This window comes from Felis catus, chromosome B1, assembly GCF_018350175.1.
Source record: "Felis catus isolate Fca126 chromosome B1, F.catus_Fca126_mat1.0, whole genome shotgun sequence".
NCBI lineage: Eukaryota > Metazoa > Chordata > Mammalia > Carnivora > Felidae > Felis > Felis catus.
In genome coordinates this window covers 198886772-198903859 of record NC_058371.1, presented here as the reverse complement: position 1 = coordinate 198903859, position 17088 = coordinate 198886772, and the positions used below count along the sequence as shown (strand labels likewise).

At 45.6% G+C, this 17088-nt stretch overlaps 1 protein-coding gene across 6 annotated transcripts in view; it reads left to right on the top strand.

The window, feature by feature from the left end:
• Window positions 1–17088, top strand: part of STX18 (syntaxin 18) — a 131429-nt gene that overhangs the window by 40951 nt on the left and 73390 nt on the right. Inside the window, exon 1 of one of the 6 annotated variants that reach the window (XR_006597246.1) lies at window positions 1496–1628. The exons of 4 other annotated variants lie outside the window; for them this stretch is intronic. The gene's annotated coding sequence lies outside the window, so the exon portion shown is untranslated. Of the gene's footprint in view, window positions 1–1495; window positions 1629–4613; window positions 4924–17088 lie in introns of those variants that run through there. One more of the 6 variants, XR_006597247.1, reaches the window with a different exon arrangement.

Below are 17088 nucleotides of genomic sequence, written 5' to 3'. Positions count from 1 at the left end.
AATTGGCAGAGTTATTGTTCATGATTTGCTGCAGGAAAAACAAGATGAGTAACAGCTGAACAGCTTTAAGGAGCTACGTTACATTGTAATCCTCTGTCAGTGCCCCGTGGCCCCTGCACCCAGGGTGTCGGCACTATGACAGGTAAGATATAAAACGTTAGGACTCAGCAGAGCCTTACAGGCCGATTAACCTGACTCTCCTCTTTCCAGATGAGGAAACTGAAGGCTCACTTCACCCGGTATTATAGCAAATTATCCCTAGTCAACGTTGAGCCAAAAAATTGGGATTAGTGATACCACGATAATCGTGTTGTTTACTGTTTTAAATGCAGTCGTTCTGCACAGGCACACAAAGTGGGGGGGGGGGGGCGAGTACTGATTGGCAGCACTCTTGCTCGACCCCGCCCAGTGCCGGGGCCTGGGGGGCCAGTCAGGGTGAGGCAGAGAGATCCCCTCCTGTCTGGGAGACAGTTTGGTGATGCAGGTCAGCATTTAAAGCTGTTGGTAACTTTTTGCCTTGCAATTTCTCTTTATCTTAGGAATCAGAATCAGATAAAGTTTTGGTATGCAAAAATATTCTGGTATGGTTTAGCAAAAAGATGTTCATTACAGCTTAATTTATCCTTGTGACAAATTAGAGGAAACAGCCTAGTCATTCAGCAATAGAGGAAGTCAAATTATGGTAAATTTAAACAATGAGATGTATATAGCCATGAAAGTAATTTTTAGAAGAAATTTTAATTACATGGGAAAGTGCTCATTATGGTGTCAATTAAAATAAATAGAATATAGACTTGTATACATAATGGTTTCAGTTATAGAAAGGATATGTGCACAAAATGGGTCATAATATATCAAAGCGGTAAAAGCTTATTTCTAGGTGATGATATTATGGGTTGATTTTTTTTTCTTCTTTATATTTTGCATATTTCATAAACCATCCACAACAAGCAGAAAATAAAGTTACAAAACAAGAAATTTGAAATATGGTTGAAGAGGCACATTTTTTTGTAATACCAAGTGATGAAGAACCCACTTTAAAATCCCTTTGAGGATAGGATCATAGGATCGCTGAGGCGGCTGCCTGCCCCACCTCTGTCCCTGGGGGCGTGGATCCTAATGGTGGAGGACAGTGCCCCTTCTGGACCATGGACAGCCAGGTGAAATCCACAATAACTGCTGTTTAAATCAACAGTCATTTTATTTGGAAAAAAATAAATTTGAAGAGCCATTTTCCCCCATTGAACGAATATTCCTTTAGTCTTTGATTTAGCAAATGTTTTTGAGTGCCTGGTGCTTGGTTAGTTCTTCTGACTTCACGGTAATGTTCTGCTGCTCGTGATTCTTTTGCTTAGTGATCGTTGAAATTTTCATAAACCTGCTTGCCATAATAGTCTGTTTTATAGGTAACTTGACACGGTTCCTGTTCTCACCTGGCTCAGGTTTAATAATTAAATTGGATTAGCTATTAAATAACGAATGTGTGTGTGTAGAAGCCAGTTGGTGTAATACCTGTGAACCTGAAAATTCCACCTGAATCGGTGCTGGGCTTGGGGGGATGCAGATTATTGTTGCTCTGCAGTACACGGTCAAGCAACTGTGCAAAGTAAATGCTGTTTTTCTGAAAGGTAAGCTTTTCCAGAGCATGATATGGTTTTCTCTGCTTTCAAAAGTCTTTGGAAAAAAAAAAAAATCTATGAATATTTTGAAGTCCTCAATTCCACTTCATAATTTCAAATTAATAACTTCTTACTATGTAATTTCATACGTTTTATACTACCCCCTAGGAAAAAAAAAAGTATTTACTTACTTCAGATACTTTACATTGATTTCAGTTGGTCTCATTCCACATTACAATTATGGCTTTCCATTCCACAAGGTATGGCTTAGAGTTGTGTTTCAAATTTGAAATGGGTTGTGCATTAATAAAGCTACTGTTTTTAATTTAAAAGAAAAGATCTTTTAAGGAAAGTTTGTTAGGCACTGGGGTAAATTTTTGAAATGTTTGTTTTATGTAAATTCAGGAGAGCCTCAAATTGTCCCCGGGCTGAGCAGTGGCACCTTTTTTCTTCATTTGCGGGTTTGGCCCGGTTGTGTGTTTTGTTTCACATGCTGTATAACCAAGGCATTCTAGAGCTGGTATGTGCCGTCTAGGTGAGCTTTCTGTCTTCTTGCAGAAATAGCCCCAGGCCCTGTGAAGTAAATGATGTCTGTGGTCAGAGGCCCTCAGAGAGGGAGATTCCCGTCTCCCCGGTGTTCAGCATCTCTCATCGTCCACATCTTTTTCTCTCTTTTTTCCTCATCTGTTATGAAACCAAGATCTTTATCTTAAGACTTAAACTGCCTTGTTATTTGCCTGATATTTGGGAATACTAGCCTATACCTATTTGGATATAAGCTAACTGTTACTATACTTCCTAAATATCCTGATTGCCTGTGCTGTGTTAGCTGATTGTTCTGTCCCAACAATGGTGTTATGTACTAGTGAATTAACGTTACAGAACTGGATTCCTTGGAGAGATTATTAAGTCTTTGATTTTGGATTGGACCAATGACACGAACAGTCCAAACACGTGGACTCACTTTTGTTTAGCAGTACAGTAAATATTAATGGACGATTGGGACTGTGCCAGTCATTGCCGGTCATTGCTGAGGAGTGAAGATAAAATAAAGTACAGGGAGTCTAGTAGGGAACTTTGCTGATACATTGGCAGTAGTCGGCCATGTGGGGTTTATTATTATTGGGCTTGTTATCTTACTTTGCAAGGAAGTAAAAGAGTTGCTTCAAATCTGTTTGCTTTTTTTTTTTTTTTTTACTCTACGCTGTTCCCTCCACTTTTTATTCTTAAAAACAAACAACTTCGAAATTTAGAGAAGATGTGTATAAATGAGTTGTAACTTTATAACCACAAGCAGTATTCACTGAGGTTCTGTGGAGCGAGAGTTAAGTTTGATTTTCCTCATTAATATCATTAACGTCTTAAGTGACTTTTTCTAACAAGTAGAAAAAAACCCGCAGCATCTGTCCAGTGACAGTAATTAGTAGCCATACCTCTTTTTTGACACATATCATATACCTTCAGATGTAAACACCCAGAAATACTTTCTCTGGCTGGGGTAGCGTATTGTCTCTCTCTCTTCTTGTGTCTCAGAAGGTAGAGTTCATCTTAGTTGACCTCAGTAGGCACCATACGAATTTTGTCCTGGGCATAGTAGATGTATCACAGGACGGCATGACATGGTGATTCTGAGGACCGGTGGACACATCTCTTACCGGCAGATTTTATAAGTTCTAGCATGTTAGGCAGTATAGACAGCACTTAAGAACAAAGATTCTGGAGCCACATTAACTGGGTTTTAATCCAGTTATGCTACATGTTAGCTGAGTGACATTGGGCACAGTTTTTACTGGTCTCTGCTTTAGTTTCCTCATATGGAAAATAGGGATAACATTATACCTCATAAGGTTGTTGTTGATGAGAATTAACTGAGTTGATATTTTTACGACAGTGTTTTTATTTTTTATTTGGTTTTTTAAAGTTATTTGGAGAGAGAGAGAGAGAGAGAGAGAGAGCATGCATGTGTGCGGGGGGCAGGGAGGGCCAGAGAGAGAGAGAATCTCAAGCAGGTTCCGTGCTACCAGTGCAGAGCCCGATGCAGGGCTCAATCTCATGAACCGTGAGATCATGACCTGAGCCCAAATCAAGAGTCAGATGGTTAACCGGCCGAGCCACCCAGGTGCCCCTCCCTACTTATTTGTTTGTTTATTTATTTTTAGGGTTTCTTTTGAGAGAGAGTGCAAGTAAGCATGAGTGGCTGAGGATGGGGGGGTGGGGGAGAGAGAGAGAGAGAGAGAGAGCGTGCGCGCGCGCGCGCGAGGCAAAGAAAGAGAAAGAATCCCAAGCAGGCTCTGTGCTGTCAGTGCAGAGCCTGACTTGGAGCTTGAACACACGAACGGTGAGATCACGACCTGAGCGGAAATCAAGAGTCTGACGCTTAACCGATTGAGCCCCCCGGGCTCCCCTTCGTAGGTCAGGTTAAAACTGCCCGGTGCATCGTGTTCTGTGAGTGCCAGTGAATGAGTAAATAGATGTTCAATCACCTGTTGATGTTTTTGGTATTTATGACAGAATAATGAAGCAACATTTCTGTTCTGGGGCCTGGTCAGTCATTGCCGAATAAGTTGAATGATGACTTCATTTTTTTCTAGTTTTCCTTCCCCAACCTCCACGCCCCCCCCCCCCCAACAGTTTTGCTTCATTGATGGTGCATAATAAACATCTTGGAAACTGGAAGTCTGTGCTCTTTGTTGGCATGTTGTCTAATGATCCTGGCACTCCAGCCTGAGCCTCAGAGCTGAGTCAGAGGTCACCCTGTCCTAAACCTGCACCACAGAGGCCTTCTTGTGTCGATCCTGGGGGGCGAGGAGGGGAGTGCCCTGTCTTTCCCGGCTCCCCGGGCTCTGTGGAGCCCGAGGGGGAATCTGGGCCATTGTCCTCTTGCAGGTCTGCGATTATTCATTCCTGCAGCCAGTCTGGGTGGTGGCGCGCGGGTGGCGGGCCCAACCGCAGTCCTCAGAAAGTACGCGGCTTGAAACGCTGGCTTTATGGAATTCGTTTCTGTGTAAACCATGAAGAAGCCAGCTCTTAACGTTGGCTAGGCGTCCGCGAAGCGCCCTCAGACACAGGCCGGTTTGCCTGGGCTGGCGGCTGGCGCGGGAGGGAACCTCCTCCCCGCGTCCTGCGCGGGTCGTGTGAGTCCCTGCTCCGCACAGCCTCCCTGCGCCTGTCCTCTCTGCACGCCCCGAGCGCTTCGGCCTCAGAGCACCGCAGTCTGCACACGGCCCCGTGGTTTGCTGTGGCTGGCGACAGGCCTTTTCGGATTCCAGAACCCACGGCGCGGCGGTTGCTGAGCACGGCAAGGGTGAGAAGGCCAGCGTTTCTGCCGGCTGTTGTGTAGGCAGCATCATGGGAGGCTTGGAAGGACACGCCAAGCTGCTGATTGTCAAACAGCACGCTTCTCCCAGGCCCGGCTCCTCCTCCTCCCCCTCCTCCTCCCCCTCCCCCTCCTCCCTCTCCTCCTCCTCCTCCCCCTCCCCCTCCTCCCCCTCCTCCCCCTCCTCCCCCTCCTCCCCCTCCTCCCCCTCCTCCCCCTCCTCCCCCTCCTCCCCCTCCTCCCCCTCCCCCTCCTCCTCTCCCTCTCCTTCCTCCTCCTCCTCCCCCTCCTCCTCCTCCAGAGCCCGGGCTAGCGCGGTGGGCGGCGTGGGAGCGTGGACCCTGGATCGGGGACGGGGGAGGCTGCCCAGGGCCAGCAGCGATCACTGGCCACGGGCGAGGCCGCCGGAATGAGCGGAGGGGCCTGCGCCCAGGAGCCACGCAGGCCGCAGAGACTGCCGGCCGAGCCGGCCGATCGGCTGGCGTAGCTCGGTGGGCGGCAGGGAGCAGCGCGCAGCGACGGGGCCTCTGGCACCGGGCCTCCTGGTCGAGCCCCGGCTCCCGTCGCTGACGCAGCGGCGGCCGCCACGGCATCTGCCCGCGCCGGGTTCCCACGCGGGGACTGACCCGGAGGGGGGAGGCCTCTGCGGGCTTTGGACGCCGCTTCGCCTCGCTGCCCAGGCCGCTGCGTTTCCCCTGACCTCCCCGCTGGCGCTGCTGTTTAAGAAATCGGGCTTCACCTCAGCGGTGGCCTTGGGCAGGCCTTCTGACTCTCCGTGTCTTCATTTTGAAATTGAGGATCTTAGCGCTATCTGCTTTACCTTTGTCTCGGGAATGTAAAGAAGAAACGGAAAAAAAAGGGGGGGGGGGAAGAAATCTTGTTTTTGAAAGTGCATATGACAAACAGGTTTTGGCGAAGCCACACTTATTTAAAGAGATGTAATTCGGGGCGTCTGGGTGGTTTAGTCGTTCGAGCATCTCACTTGGGCTCAGGTCATGAACTTGTGGATCCCAAGTTCGAGCCCCGTGTAGGGCTCTGTGCCAACAGCTCGGAGCCTGGAGCCTGCTTCTGCTTCTGTGTCTCCCTCTGTCTCTGTTGCTCCCCCACTTACTCTCTCTCTCTCTCAAAAATAAAGATTAAAAAAATGTGATTCGTCTACAGGATTTCTTAAAATGACGTAACGTGATGGTCACTGATGTTCTCGTTCACCAGCCCAGTGTTTCAGATTTGGGCAGTTTTTAGGTAGCACCACTGTGCTCTGTCATTTGTTTTGAACTCTTTCATCCATCCATTGTAACTTGTTCTATTCTTTCCGCTAGGGTACTGTGAGACCCTCCTTTAAAATGAAAAACCTTCCTTGTTATAGTAACTCAACAGGTTACTTTCCCTAAAAATGAACTTTATTATTGTTTTTTCCTGCTTGTAGATTCACACACGGGTGGGGAAGCTGGAGGTGAACTGGCATGAGGTTACCATTTATTTTTTGCATTTAAATAGAGAGTTAAATATACAGGGAAGAAAGACCACAAGAAAGAAGAAGGGCTGTCATCTGTCACGTCTGCGTAAGAGAACATTTAACACCGTTGGCCTGCGGAAAGCCCTTTCCTGGGCATTCGAGGCCTTCGGCTGTTTGCACAGTGCTTGTTGTGAGCCAGGCATTTCTCTGAGCCCTTTGTGGAAAACACCCATTTCATCTTCCCACACCCAGTGAGGTATGCGCTATTAGTTTTTCCCATTTTACAAACGGAGAAACTGAGGCAAAGATAGGTTAAGTATTTGGGAAACAGCTAGTGACTGACTCCAGAGTCCTCTTTCCTGTGCCCTCGTCATCGGTGGTTCTCAGCCCTGCTTCTGGTTTGAACTCCTCTGGAAGCTCGTAGAGGAGGCCAGTGGGGAGAGAAGTACCTTGTACCCTCTTTTCCTGTTTCCGAGGTCCAAGGTCACGCTCCCTCCCTGTTTGTCCAGTCTACCATTCCCCCTTTCCCCCAATTTCATGGCAGATGTAGGTGTTTAATGACCTGTTGCGGTTAAGGGCGGACTACTCTGTGGTTTAGCTGTGTACAGTGGGGTGCACGGAGGGATGGTACGTCCCACCCGGCACGGCATCTCCCACTCACAAGCACTGGATCGGCAGTTTCTCAGCGGTGATTCAGCGTATCGTTATTCTGCATCCGGGGAGAGCCCGTGTGTGTGCAAAGAGCATGAATAGTTCATTGGACACATGTAACTTTGCATCTGGGGCTAATCTGAGCCTTAGTTTTCTCACCTATAAAATGGGAAGGGTGGTAATATTGTTGTGAAAATACGAAGTGTGCTCTGTCCCGTAGTAGGTTGTCGGAAATAAATGCTCTGTTCTTTCCGTTGTAAATTAAATTCTAGTTACCCATAAAACCGGATATGAAAGACTGCTTGAAAATACACTGTTCGTTTTCAGTCAGATACAAAAAGTCATGGAGTTTCTGGAGCTCAGATGGGCCTCAGGGATCAGGGAATGCAGTCTCGTCCTTTTACAAGCAAGGAAACGAAGCAGGAAGAAGTGACTTGACCAGGAGCACAGTGTGAGCCCAGACGCTTCTTCTGTACCGTATACGTGTACGAGCAGTTGGTTAACAAACGCTTTCTGTTGCCTTGATTGTTGCTACTTTTTACTTCATCACAGTCTATGTTCTGTAACCTTTCGGAAAAACACTTCGGGCCTGGAATATCTGACCCCCAAGGCACACTTATGCCTGTTAGGTAAAGTCCTAAAGGAAGCCACCATGGGACATGGGGTTAAGGAAGTAGGAGAAAGAGTTTATGTTTACCTTGTCAGTTTTTCCTACAGGAGAGAGAGAGGCACCAAGAAAATACCGACAGAACCGTGATGAAAAGCCCACGAACCTCTTTCCGGTTCTTGTGTTTGCTGTGAAAACGGTGTTGTTATCTCATAAGGTCTCGCTTGTCTGTGGTGAAGAGCAGAGGGGAAAGGAAGGTATTGCAACTCAGGCAGACGCTGGCATTTTGTTTCTACTAAACATCATGTTGTTAAAGCTTCAAAAACGGCATTATGCTCTGAGATTATTTTACAACTAAACATCGTTTTCTACCGATACTTGAGAATAGATTTGTAGATTTCTGTCCTTGGTGATTACTCGAATTTGAATGAAAAGTGAACCAGTTCATTGACATGTGACATGTATGTCGAATTTGGGGCCTGCTTGCGAGGGACGTGTGCAGTCTGCGATGAAGACGCTAAGGTGTGCCGCTTCCTAATGTCAGAATCAAAGTTCCTGATTCCTGTGTCCCATCTCCCCTGCCCGGCCCAGAGCAATCCCCGCTCCCCCACCCCCGAAAGAGTTTTTAGAATCACCAAGGTGACCACAATCTGGAGTCAGGTACGGTGGAGACTACCTATTCTTACCATTTGTAATTCCTCATCATTTTCTGTGCCATATACAAGACGTCTCGATTCGCTCAAACCCTTGGGAAATTTTTCCTCTGGAGGACTGTGAAATTAGCTATGGACAGTGTGGGGGTAAATGCCTGTGTCTTTTCCCAAAAAGCGGGTTTCTTAGAGAAGATGATAACTGTTTAGCCGGCTTAGCAGAGCCTAAATTCGCATGGAGAAACACCTATCCAGACCTCGTCAAAGACTTGGACGGTCTGAAAGCAGGAACATTTGTAGTTTGCACTTTACTTGGTGTTTACGATATACTGTACGAGCACTTTGCAAATATTTAATATTGGTTTTTGACATGGCCATCACTATCTTTGTTTCCTGATTCTACACTGAGCTCTTAACCTTTTTTGTGTTTATCTCAACTTTTCCAAAATGCAAAGTCCAAATTAGCATGTTTTAAAAAGTATAGTGGGAACAGAATGTGACTTAACTTTAAAAAATATTCATTATGCAGAAAAAACCTGAAGCTGTGAAATTTAAGTCTCGTGAGAGTTCACCAGATTTCTTCGGAACCTGAGTTTCATAAGCCTTGAAAACTTTGACATCTTACAAACGTTTGAGGGGCTTGTCTTGACCGTCCCTCAGATGCACACGTTCTGTCAGGCTGCTGGGGAAGAGAGTGGCTGGGGAGAACGCTGCCCCCTCCCCAGACGTCCCCCACTGGCTTCTAAATCTGAGCGAAACTTCACAGTCAGATGGGGAGAGGAGAATTCAGAATATGTCTCTGTTTTAGTGCGTGAAGTAGAAAGTGATAGTCATCACGGGATGAAGTCTGAGTTCTGATGTGTTGATGGGTCTTCCTATTAAGGCACGGTGAATAGTATTTCCAGTTTCCTAGTGGAAACAAAGTGAGTTCTGCTGGGAGTGGTTCTCCTCATTGTTACTGTTAAATTCTTTGCTCTTTTTATACCGCCTAGATAATGTACAAACACGGTTTGGATCCTGTGCGTTTCACTTTCTTTTCTTGCCAGAAGTGTTCGGTGAGTGTTTTCCCGGAGCAAATCCTTTCCAACAAAGTGTTTAACTTCGTGTGCACACAAATTCAAGAGTCAATTAAACATGTGTTTGATTACTTTATCACAAAGAATGCTACCTTGACTTAAAACAATTCTACTCTGTGGAGAGAGTTCTTTCTGTTCAAAAGAGGGTCCTTATTTCTAAAGAGCAGAGCTCTGATTTTAATTAAATAAGGAGCATTTTATGTAATTTTTTTCTAAAGCTTAAGATTAATTTCTATGGTTACTAGGGATATAAATCTCTAGATTGCTTTAAAACAAAGATTTTTGTTCAGGAGAGAGTTGACAGCTCTTTTTAAGAGAAGCTATTACTTAATTTTACTTTCCTAACTTTAAACACATAAAAATATTTGTAATGATACCCCAAAGGCATCATAAAAATGTAAAATAATTGTACTCTAAAATATCTAAAATTACAGGAAATAGACCTCATTTTAAAAAATGAACTGGGATTCGTGGCCTGGGAACTGGGGTGTGGCATACTTCAAACCCAGAATCTCTTGTCAGGAGACTTTTTTTTTTTTTTTTTTAAATAGTAAAGAAGTCTTTTCTGTTGCCAGTCATACAAACTTTAAAATATATTCATTCTATTAGGAAATATTTTCTTGTCATTTTATTACCTTTAACACACGTTACTGTATTACAAATATGGGTATTCTTAGATCCCCTTTGAGAGACAGATTTCTGTCTCTAGAATTAGATGGTATCAGTTGACTGTGGATTAACTATATCACAGTTACCCTTTAGACTGTTTTTAATGATTATTTTAAAAGTACATAGCCCAGTTTTCTAAGCAGCTCTGAACAAGGACAGCATAAATGGTTTCTAGTGTTTTACTTACTGAGAGTATACTTTCTCTCTGAGTAGATAACTGTTAACTGATAAATTTTTTCTAGGCTAAAAGTACGTCGTATTTTAATAAATGTAGTGCAACATCTATGGAAGTGCAAATCCCCAACTTTTTAAGTAAATGAATTAATACCCTCTTTCCTACTTTAGTACTGTAGTATCTGTTTGTTTGTTCGTTTTGCTATTTTCATTTACTAAAGTTGTAATTGGGTCTTGTGTAGTAAAACGTCTTCTGTTTATTAGGAAAAGTAAAATTAGATTTACAAAATATTCAGACTGAAGTTTTGAAAGAAGTGGCATTTTGTATGTAACATGAATGCTGTTGAGACTAGATATGCTTGTAGTTTAAAACATGCCTGATTCAGGAATGCTTTGCATTAAATGAGTTTATATTTTAAGAGCAAAACGGGGGAGAAAGAAAACTACTTTCCCTCCTTTTTTTTTTTAAGAGAGGAGAAAATTAAGTTGAATGCAGATACTGAAAGTGCTGTAAGCTGTGTGAGCAATGAAAGTAAACACTGATTATTGCAAACGTACATTTGGACCAGTTTACTTTTATCTTTCAAGCGAAACATTTCCCACAGTTTTTGTGGGTTTTTATTTAAGTTGGGAAAACTTTGGAAGTTTGTGTGAAAGTATAAATAAGTTTGTGAAAGTCATGATTAGAGTTTGATAATAAACATGCAAGAAGCAAATTGGGGATCTGTGAAAGTCAGATGTGACATTTAATCATGTTTTCTTCTAAAACACACTGCAGTGAGAGGGGTGTCCATTTCTGTGGATCTGGAACAAAGACTTTGGCTGTAACTGAAAATAAGGGTTAAACGTGAGTTTTTCAATATGGATGAAGTTTAACAATTCTTTTAAGAGCCTTAGTGATTGCTATAGGAATCCCAAAGGGTGCCTCTTTGCAACTATAGGCAGAGAAATTATATATTTATTTATAGACTCCATTTAAAGAACAAAATGCATACTTGTTTGCCAGGAAAATGTAAACACGTTTTTACAAAGTAAGCATTACATTTTAGCAGATGGTGAGATTCTTAATTTTGCAAGGAGGAAAAAGTTTTTAGTTGGTTTGATGATTGAAATAGACCACAATCACAGAGTATAAATAAATAAAAATAATATTTAAAAGCCTTAACCTAAAATATGTTTTAAGTCTCCTTGTTAGGGCATTCACCTCACAACTGCAAATTGACATTTTAATTTTAGTTGCTTACACTCCAGTTCTTGGGGAAATTTGTTCACTTTTTACTGTAGGGACACTGTGAGTGTAGAAGGATATCACTTTACTAATTATTACATCCAGGCGCTTTTGAAATAGTAATCATCAGACATCGGCTAACACATACTGTAGAGGTTTTGAAAGATGCCTTGAACGTTGTAAAGTTTTCCTTTCCTTTTTTTCCTCAGGACACTGCCACATGGGTCCCTTAAAAGTGCGTATAGATGTGTTTGGGTGGACAGTGTTACGTTTTGATGACAATTTTATTGCTTACAAATTGACACGTGGCTTTCACTGAAATTTGTTTCTGTGATAAGAAAGGAAATTTTTACCTAGTGGTGTTTCAGATACTTTTACCTAATGATAAAAACTATTAAGACAGATTTAAATTGTATATACTGGTTTTACTTTTAAAGCATCCACACTGAGTTCTGAATATAATATTCGAATATAAGGCTTAAAAATTTTTGTGTCTAAGTAAAACAGTACATCTTAAAAGCAGGATGAAGAGAGCGGCTTTGATTCTCAAAATCAAGATCTGTATGTAACATATAGCTCGGGATCTAACCATTACTTTTCTAGTTTATTTTATACACAGATTTTTCTCTGGCAGATGATTTATTAGCAACTAATCATGTTATGCCATTTTGAACAGTTATGTAAGAATCAATTTTTATCAGGCTAGTCCCTATTTTATAAAACTTAGCAGTTAGAGATTTTTAGTTTTGTTCTAAATCCAAGAAACCAATCTTATTTTCGTTTTTTTCAAGCAGAGGATGTTGGAATGTTTTGTGACATTCCTTGAAATGATATTTTCTGCCCCCCCCCCTTTTTTTTTTTTTGCACATGTACGGAAGTACTTATTCATTCCAAAGGAGATCGTAATGAAGGAAAGGGATCTGTATTTTCTTGGAGGACAGGGAGCGATGAAACAACGCCTGGACTGTGCTCGGAACTTGAACGTTTGTATTCCTGCTTGAGGCCAGCACGCTTTGCGTTTTATTCCCATTCACTCCGTTGAAAGATGACTTTGGAGGAGAGGCTGGTGTCTTGTTACCAAGCCGTCTTTCTCAGACCTTCATGATAAAATGCACACGGAGTCCTTTGCTTTTGTTTTTGCCAGCAGAGAAAAATACATGTTTTAGTGAAGCAAAGCACTTGCACTTTTGGGGCTTGAGTCTTATCAAGCAGTGTTTTCTGTTGAATGTAAATCATCGGCCTCCATCAGGTGGCATGGAAGTTGAATGTGTGTTCTCCCTTTGTACTGCCCGTCGTTGGTTTCACTCTTCTCCTTGCTGATGTGAAGCAGAAACTGGACGAGGTAGCAGTTTTGATGATGAGATTAGAAGTAGCCAGGCTGACTGTCTCCTGGCTTTTAGAGAACCTTATAAGCTCAGGGCCACCCCTTCCCCTTGTTTAGATATTACTTGCTCTTTTGAGTTTCAGATTACAGGAGCAATTGATCTGCATGACCTATCTTAAGAACTCTAACTTTGCAGTGGAAACTTAAACCAAATGTATATCCTCAAGAGACAAATCATCTTAAAACCAGGCTGTTGTCATTTTGATGTCCTGTACGGTTTGTGGAAGAACAGTGTGGTGCAGGGCACCACCTGGTGGACGGGAACGGTACTTGCTGCCGTGGGTGGAAGATTGGGAGAACTAGCCTGTGCCCCGGGCTTGCGCGTGAGGGGATTTGTGTTGTTCCCCACTCCTAATTTCTACCCAGGGCTAGGACCCCAGGAGAATGAGAGTGGGAGCAGCTGGCGGGATGTCAGTTTTATGTGCGGTCTTCCCACTCCTGTAGGTGTATGTGCCGGTCCTTGTCATCCTCGCCAACGTTTCCTTCTTATGGTTGATATTATAATTCAAATAAAAAGATGGTTTAAAAAATGTCAGTAGGGCAGCATTTCCTGTTTTTGAGTGCATTTATTTAACCTTCCTAGTAAGAATCTACCTTTGGGCGGGGCGCCTGGGTGGCTCAGTAGGTGAAGCGTCCGACTTTGGCTCCTGTCATGATCTTGCGGTCCGTGAGTTCAAGCCCCGCGTCGGACTCTGTGCCGACAGCTCGGAGCCTGGAGCCTGCTTCGGATTCTGTGGCTCCCTCTCTTTCTGCCCCTCCCCTGCTGACGCTCTGTCTCTCTCTGTCTCAAAATAAATTAAAAAATTTAAAAAGAAAGCTGCCTTTGGGCTAGAACCTGTTTGTGGCCACACACTTGATGCCCTTCACCTTACGCAGGGAGGGTTGCTTTGATTACCAGCTGTGTGCAGTCGTTGGCTGCTTGTTACACGGGGAGTGTGCCTTTGGTATACACTGAGACATTTGCAAAACCCGTGTGAGAAAACTCCATAGTTTTTTAAACTTTTAATACATCGTAACCACCTGTTTTAGGAACGGCTGTTCCTTCATGTGTATTTTAGAATGACACATTCTTGATAAAATATATCACTGATTCAGCAGCATTTGCGGAGCTAGGAACCCTGCCAGGCTTTGGGAATCCAAAACGAATCTGACGCAGTTCTTCTTGGACACACGCTTCTAAAAAAGCCTTTTAATTTTCACCGCAAAAAGGAGCAAACGTATTCCTGGGATACGGAAGGTACCGCCGTGGAGTGGAGGTGTGTTTTACGTGCTTAGTATTTTCTTTTTTTTTTTTTTTTCAACGTTTATTTATTTTTGGGACAGAGAGAGACAGAGCATGAACGGGGAAGGGGCAGAGAGAGAGGGAGACACAGAATCGGAAACAGGCTCCAGGCTCTGAGCCATCAGCCCAGAGCCCGACGCGGGGCTCGAACTCACGGACCGCGAGATCGTGACCTGGCTGAAGTCGGACGCTAACCGACTGCGCCACCCAGGCGCCCCTACGTGCTTAGTATTTTCTAACACGGACTGGCCGGCTTTAGAAGACATTTAGCACGGGCTTTTGGAGCTGCTGATAAGCGAAGCGGACTGCTCCGTCTCAGTGAGTTTGGCGTGGGGCAGGCGGTAAAGGGCTCCCTGGAGGCTCTCCTCTGGTCCTCAGCTCAGGTGTTCACGTTGAAGGGCCCGAGTTTGGGGGCGCAGGCCAGCGAAGTTAAGAGCGGAGGCTTTGGAGTGTCTTTTGGAACACGGACCTCGGCCTTTCACCTTGCTGGCGGTAGGACCTTGGGCAGGTTCCTCGACGACTCTGTGCCTCGGTTTCCTCGGCCGTTTCCCTCTGTTACGCAAATGCAAGGGCTTCACGCGGCGCCTGACACGTGGTAAACACCAAACGTTTAGGACGCTGATGACACGTTGTAAGGCGGGCGTGTGGTGGCCGTCGTGCCGGTGGTCCGTCCCGGTCCGTCCCCGGCCCTGGAGGCCCTGGGGCCCGCGCTTCTCCCCCCATCCTTCAGTGTGACTGGTCAGTGTTCCCGTGCTGACGACTCCGCAGACGGGCGGCCGGCTGCTGTCTCTGGGCGCCGAGCTGAAATGCTGCCTTCCGCCCAGAAGTCTGCAGAAAGCTTGTACCCTCCCGTGCTTGTGTCTGTTGGTTGAACCGTGTTTCGACACCAGAGGTTCTTGACCTGAGTTCCTGTGGTTCCGAGTTCCTTAACCGAGTTCCTCTGACTCTCAGAATGGAAAGCAGAAAATGGTTTTGTGCCTGTGGGAATATTTATTTCCTTTAGGGAAGAGATCAGATACAGAGCTTCTGCCAGAGTCTCCGAGGCGTCTGTGCCCTTGAGAAAGGTAAGGAGCCATAAAATATCTCATGATTCTTTCTGGAAGGCGGCTCAAGAAGTTAAGAATATAACCCCCCTGCCTAGAAAATGAAACTCGAATTTGAATTTCACAGTTTGTTTTGTAAGCTATCTGAATAATTTTAGAGATAGGGTTGGGGTTTTAATTCGAGGAACTAAAATATAAACGGAGTGCGTTTTCCTCTTACCCTCTTGTCAAAGTTCTGAAGGGCACAGTGAGAGCCAGGAGAGGTAGGAGGACGGCTCTCCCACTTCCGATGGAGACCTTGAGCCCATTATTTTGCCCCTCCCCTCTAGAGAGAGGGAATTATAGTGCCCCCCCCCCCCCACAGGGTTCTGATGAAGGTCAGGTGGCATCCTTTGCACAAAGTCCTGATAGCTCTTCTCTAATAGCAGGCATTACATGTGTGTCGTCACCACTTTTGTTGCAAGTTTACCCAGCAACATTTAGGATACGTACAAGCCAGGTACCTCTTTTGTTTCTATTTTACCTAAATGTTCCTAATTTCTTATGACCAGACTTTCCAAGGTTCTATGCTGAAATCCCTGAGCCAGAAATAACAATAACCCTAATGAATGAGGATCCCAAGTACATATACCATTAGACTCCTGCTGAGCACCTAGGAAAGCATAAAAGGATTGAAAAGAAGCCAGCAGGGTTCGGTCATAAGGAACTTTGAAGTTGATCGAGCACCAAAAGGTATCTCCGAGTTTGAGTCAAAAGGACGTTGTCGTCTAACCTTCACAGCGTGTGGGTGAGGAACTGAGGCCCAGAGCAGTGACCCTGAGGTCCTAGAGCTGGCTCGGGAGCGGGGTCCCCCACCCTGCCCGTCCAGCACACCTGCCCAGAAGCACTCTGTGTTCTCCAAAGGAGCCGAATGGGCACGGGCGGCCTGTGGGGTGCAGGTGTGAACGGAGGTGGCGGGGAAAGCGTGCGGCGAGTCCGGAGACAGCTCTTTGGAAGAGAGCACCTGCACTGAGGAAAAGGAGGAAAGATGCGGAGGAGAGTGTGTTGGGGTGCAGGGGAGGGACACTGGAGGCGCATCCCGCCAGGACACGGGACTGACAGGAAGCTGAGTGCTTGCCAGGACAGAAATGCCGTTTCAGCGGTGCCCGTCACCCGCTCCGCACCCGGCTGGCGAGGGCTGAGGGTGAGGGGGCTGTCTCCCTGCGCCAGGCCTCTTCTCGTACGGGTGTCTCGCTCACCGCCTGTGATTCTAGCATCCAGCATCCAGTTTACGCTCTCTTCGTGGCCCCTTAGCTCAAACCAGTCGCTTCCTCTGATACACAGCTGAGGACTCAGCGATCCCTTCTGACTCTGGGGGGACTTGGTGTGAGAAGGTGTGTTCGAACCCGGTGTGGCCTTTTGTGTCATGTAGGTGTCATGTGCTTTTCACCTCGTGCACTAGTGTTAAGCTGGACGTGGAGGGGGCCAGAGTCCCGAGGGACGGCGGCATGAGGCCAAGTTCAGCCCTTTTCCCGAGTGGGTTGTGCCCAGGTGAGCTGCCCCTGAGCTGCTTTCCAGAAAGGCTTCTCCAGATGCCCCGCCCTCGTGGAACGGACCCTGGGTCGGGTTGCCTCTGCCACTGCCCTTTGCTCTTTGCCCTGTGTCCCCTTGGCTGCCTTTGCTCCTGCCCGCGGAGGCTGTGGGGGCCGCCCATCACCATGGAGGCGGTTCTCGTTGGCTCTGCGGCCAGACTGTCTGGGACCGCATTGTGCTATGTCAGCGACCTTTTGTGGAGCCACGAGCAGTGTGTGCGTCTTCTCTCTGGGCCTCAGTTTCTTTCTCTTTCTTTCACAGGGGGGCAGGCCCCCCCCCCCGACCCCGAGCGGTGGTATGAGGGTTAAGCAAGTCAGTATGTGCGTCTCAGGCTCTGAGCCTGGTGCCTGGCACAGAGCAC